The sequence below is a fragment of the Lolium rigidum genome, chromosome 1 (genome assembly GCF_022539505.1).
Source record: "Lolium rigidum isolate FL_2022 chromosome 1, APGP_CSIRO_Lrig_0.1, whole genome shotgun sequence".
NCBI classification, from domain to species: Eukaryota; Viridiplantae; Streptophyta; class Magnoliopsida; order Poales; family Poaceae; genus Lolium; species Lolium rigidum.
In genome coordinates, this window is record NC_061508.1 from 28,296,475 (window position 1) to 28,302,032 (window position 5,558).

Sequence of the window (5,558 nt, forward strand, 5' to 3'; positions counted from 1 at the left end):
GGCTGCGAGCTCCAATCCCGTCGCTCCCTCTCCCCTTCCTCCTCCGCTCCCAGCCGCCGCCTCTGCTCCGCGCCCGCCCTCTCCCTCTCCCCTTCCTCCTCCGCTCCCAGCCGCCGCCTCCGCTCCGCTCCGCGCCCGCCCTCCGCGCCCCCGCTCCGCGCCCGCAGGCTCCAGGGCAGCACAAAAGCAAAACCAGCCATCCGACCCCCTCGTCCCCATGGCGGCCGCGACGGCGACGGCGGTGGAGGCAGCCACAAAAGAAATGGACATGGAGAGAGAGGCAGCCACCAACTCCCGCATCCTCTTCTCTCTCGTTCATCTCCTCCCCCAAAAAACGGCGGCAACACGGCCGCGCTCGCGGAGCTCAACCTCGCGGGCCGCCTCCCGCCGGAACTCGGCAACGCGCCCGCGCTCGCGGAGCTCGACCTCGCCTCCCGCCGGAGCTCGGCGCCTTCCCCACCCTCGAGACCAGCGGAGGTTGCTCACGCTGCCGATCTCCACGCGGGATCTCCTGCAGTTGCTGCTGAGGCTGCTCCCTCACCCAATCCCCTCCCGTGCTCCCCTCGACCCACCAAGGCTGTCCTCAACGAGCACGAATCTTCCCACAAGGTATGTTCTAGCTTCTCTATTTCGTTAATCTGTAGCTCTCTTATTATGTATAATCACCACTAGATCCCATTGGTTCTGATCACGTTTTTGCTGCAGGATCCTCTCATGGTGTAAAGCAGGTCCCCTCAACCATGAATCCATGGGTCAGTCCAAGGTTGTCTTTTCTTTTGCTCTGATTTCTCTCGTCCTCTCTCTCTCTATCTTTCACGTTTTTTTTTGTATATATGCCTATAATGTGTTTGATAGAAATCCAATGAGTTCTACTGTTTACTCAGTAATTCTTTACTTCTGAAATTTAGCTGCAGTTAACGATCTCTTAGCTATATAGTACCTCGGCTATGTGCCTAGGTATATGACAGAAAAGATTTGAGATAAGATTCAGTACCATGCATTTAGTGGCATTCAAACTATGTAGCCATATATTTCGGGCCGTTGTATTTCTTTTTAACTAAACAAGAGCCCGTTGCGATCTTACTTTTTAAGTTCACTTACATCACATGAAAATTTCTTTATGTCATGTTAGTCTCTGTATTTATGAGTTTTAACCCAAATCTTCCCATGAACATTGACTGGCGTTCATGGTTTTTCAGGATTATTTCTATTATACAAAGTATTCAGATTCTTGTAATTACTGTTTACTATGAATTGGATTTTATTGGACAGGTCGGGAGAGTCGGTGCTCATCACCCAGATTCCTTTGCTTGTTATATAGTATGAGCCACCAAGGTTTGTTTCACATGTCATCTCATAACTTACTGCCTATACTCGCATGCTTAGGATGATCTAATGCCATAGAACAAGATACTCACCATTTAACAGCAGGACCAGATCTTTTAAAACTGAATAGTCATAACTCTGGATTGATGATGTGGCTAGCGCTGGATATTTTGATTAGATAAGGTATACTGTTTATCTCATATTTCACACCGTTCATACTCACCATATATATGCTGTGAATGATCCTTGACCTTCTGAGATATACTTGATGGTGTCGATATTGCTAGATCTCAAAACATACTATCCTAACATAAGATTCACCAGAATGCATACAAAACCATATTTGTCAGAATCTGCTTTGATTTCTGTCTGGTTTGTGTCCTAAAACATGTTGTAGCATTGGTCATATATGTACACAATTCTTTATACATCTGCTAACCATGCTGAGGGAGCACAAACACATGACAGCATAGAAGCTCATGCATTTTCATGGCCTGGTGTCTCTGAAATTTGTTAATTCCTACTGCAGATAGAAATTCTACTTCAAGAATAATCATCCAAATGCCATGCTTGTGTGATTTACTTATGACTAAAACCAATCTAGCTATGTACCCATTTAAGTTGTGTTCGTTCAGCCATTTCTCTGATTGTATTATCGTCTCACCTTGGTTATTCTCATTGCAGCATTTCATGTTGCGGGTTTGCAAAGAGAAGTTGGGATTCCGAAGAAACCTTGACGGTTTGAGGGCCAGCCACGCCATGGCAGAAACTAGAGCTCAGAAATAATCGGTATGTCAAGAGACATGTGTATGCTTCCTTTCTATATAATGAATGGTCATTCTTTTCTTCCGTCTTAGCAAGACTGCATGTTTATAATTAGTACACCTTGCACAAAAAGATAACTTTGAAGGATTTTTTTTTTCCAGAGAGTTTTGCAGGTATTGGTACGGGAAGTATGTGCACGTGAACTCGTGAAGTGTTGTAATCCTCTATCAAGTAACAAACAACACAAAAGCTGAGCTATCATACTGAGTGGCTCACAGGATATCTTGATGAACTGAGTTGTTGTATGGGGGGAACTCATGTTTGATCCTTTTCCTGAAGGCACATATTTTCTCGAAGATCGATCCTCACTGTTTTATCTTAGGTAACTATCTCAACACATCCCTTCTACTCTGATTTTTAGAGCACATATTCATTGAGCCATGCCATTAGTTAGTCCAGGCATATCTGACAAAAAACTTCCTTTTCAATATGAAATGAGTAATTATAAGTAACTGTTTCCATCTGTTATTTTCTTTCATCACTCTTTTCAACTTGTGGTGATCTGTATACCTTGTGGTTATCTAAGATGCCATTGATATTTACATGCATCATACATCCAGCCACGTGGGATCGATAAGGTGTAATACTCCTATTAGTTTGATCCTCTTATCTCTCCATTGGCTCAATTCACTTTAAGGGCTATTATCATACTTCCCATTTCATTGCCACTGTCTTCATTTGGGAGAGGTTTTTATTTCGACCCTATGAATCTTTCTATTTATTCTCCAAATGTAGTGCAGAAAAATATTTAGCTCACACTTTCAGATTGGTTGTCATTTACCCTCTGAACTGCAATTAAGTAGCTTATGCTTGTGGATTTACCTAGCCAATATTTAAGTAATTGGTTTTGTATAAATTATCCATGCAATTTTGAGGACTGTTTACCTTACTGCAGAACAATTTTATATTTGTTAAAAGTTTTGATCTAATTTTGTTGTCAATTCTCTCTGCTATATGCAGGTATACATGCATGATCTATTAAAAAACCGGTTATTTGGAATATTTGTGGTTTTGACATCTTACAGAAAAATGGTTGGCTGTTTTAGGCCTAATGCTCAATGGTGAATGTTCTCTTTTAGCTTAAAAATTGCATGTCAAGCTAATTATGATGGGTCCTCTACAAACTATAGATAATGTTACTCTTCAACTTCATATACATGTCCTGGGCTGATTCTTTGGTGTGCTCTCATTTCTGCAGGTACATTTGGTGTAGGTTGATCTCAAACTTTACGGATGGTTTCTCCCTCTCTATGATATGTTTATCTGGGAATATATATACATATATCTGTCGTGATTCACCATGCAGATTCCCCAGCTCAAAGACTTTTGCAGCAGAGGTAGCATAGGTATCTGCATAATCCCAGAGAAAGTTATATATTTCTTCTTCCTTGGTGCCGGCAACTTGTCTATTTTTATTAAATGTGCATGCGATGGTGAGAAGGGCCTAACGCCGCAGACATGTGAGTTCTCATCAAAATATGTAGTACCTATCATAATTTTGTGATTTTGCGTCATGCTCAGATGTCATTGTAGAAATGAAGGTTTCCCTCTGTTTTTCGGCAATGTTGTGTTGGGTTTTTAGTTAGTATAACCTGTTCCAACCTCACACAGTGTTCCTTTTTGAGATAACAAAACCAATCATTTTGTAAATATTTCCAAGCTACGTAGGTGTTTTAAACATGTGACGTGAAACTCCAGCGTATATCCGCTTGGCCTTGCTGCTTTTCTTATGAACCTTCTTTTTGCTTCTTGACGCAATGGATGCCGAGGAGTATCGTTTTCTTGCTTTTGTTTTACATGTAGTATTATCTTTGAATAGCGAGACAGTTATGCCACTTCTTAATTGCCATTTGAGGTTGAAGTTGCATTTATTCACATACTTTCGTTATGCCTCCATGAGTTTTCTAGCCTAATACCGATGGAAGTGCGTCATGCCATTGTGTCATGTTTAACAATCTGTTCCAAATATATGGGAAGATTTCTTAATTGTAATATTCATATCACCAAGAACTGACTATCGACTATAAAAATCTCGGAAGAAAGTCTACTCCTGAATTACGCACTGAAATATTTCTGAATATTATGTTTGAATCGACCGCGGCTTAAAACACCGCAGCGTCCCGGCTCCTCCTGTCACATCGTCAGGAGGATGCGGTGAATGAATAAAAATAGTAGGCCTGCATGTTTTGAACAGACGGTTTTTATCCGAGTGTTCGAGTACTTTTGAGAGCAAATAGGCAATGCTCTGATTTAACTTGGTTTATGTGAGCTTAACTTTCTATTCAGTTTGGACTTGAAAGTGGTTTGTTGGTGCTGAATTTGGGACACTAATAGCTGCAGCCGCTGATGAGAAGTATACTCAACCAGTATGCACTCAGTTTGGGCAAAAGTCATGCTCGTTGTTGTCCTAAGAAATAACAGGAATTCTCCTTTGTGCCTATATATTGTCCGGCTATGTGTCCTTATCTTAGTTACTTGATTGGCTATGACTTACTCTTGACATTTCTGCTTCCCTTGGTTGTAACACACTAACACGTTTTCGTCTCCCCTCCATATATGATCTACATATAATGATTTATATATTTAAGATCTAAGAGGGGTATAGATTGGTAATTATACATCTATTGTTCTGCTTTTTCATTCATATATATTAGTGCCTATCTATGTCACAACTGTCTTTTTTATGGAACATGTCCCTCTTTTATTTGGAATTTGGAAGGAATTTGCTAAGTGTTCTGTCTCCGACTCCTTTTCCATGTCATTTTTATTCTATTGATATTTCAAAGGTTTCCAGTTAATAAGTTGACGGACATATTTATGTGAGTTGTCATTGAATTATTTTAAGGGTACCAACTTTAGTTTCTTTGTACCGATGTTCCGTAGCTGGTGGAGTGCAATGCAATTTGATTTTCTCAGTTTGGCTCCTAAGTTGTCTACTTAGTTTCTTATTTATTCCACATGTAGCAAATTGGTAGAAAGTTTGGTTCAATGATTTATGTGAGCTGCAAAGATAACATCACTGTTCGTAAGGATTTTTGAAGACACTTTTCATGAATGGCTCCAGATTTTTTGAAGTTATTTCATAAGGAACATTCCTTTTTAGCGAGATGAGTAATTTCTGATTCTATGGAATAGTTCTTAAAAAACCCTGCTAGGTCAAGAGATAACACTTCCCAATTAAACTTGCGAGATGTTTCTTACTTCGCCATACGTTCTTTCCAGTTTGTCTCGCTTTGGTTACGTAAATGTCACAGAATAGTGGTATACCGGTTGAATCCTTTCTATTTACATTGTAAGAACCGATGATATCCAGGCAGCACCAAGCGTGGCTTGAACATGGTTACTTTAGAGAATTAAACAAACCACATCATTAGATACTTAGGAGATTACATGTGGTAAAAGAAAGA

The 5,558-nt window shown here is 40.6% G+C and overlaps 1 long non-coding RNA gene across 3 annotated transcripts; it reads left to right on the forward strand.

The window, feature by feature from the left end:
- The first annotated feature begins 506 nt into the window (after window positions 1-506).
- On the forward strand, window positions 507-3,671 carry LOC124670225. 3 transcript variants are annotated; one of them, XR_006992446.1, is made up of 5 exons: window positions 507-609; window positions 706-763; window positions 1,273-1,335; window positions 1,429-1,509; window positions 3,350-3,671. It is a non-coding gene; the product is annotated as an uncharacterized LOC124670225 (long non-coding RNA). The 3 variants fall into 3 exon arrangements; XR_006992445.1 differs by having other exon boundaries at window positions 1,432-1,509; XR_006992449.1 differs by lacking the exons at window positions 507-609; window positions 706-763; window positions 1,273-1,335; window positions 1,429-1,509 and adding exons at window positions 2,034-2,115; window positions 2,253-2,473.
- Window positions 3,672-5,558: the final 1,887 nt, after the last annotated feature.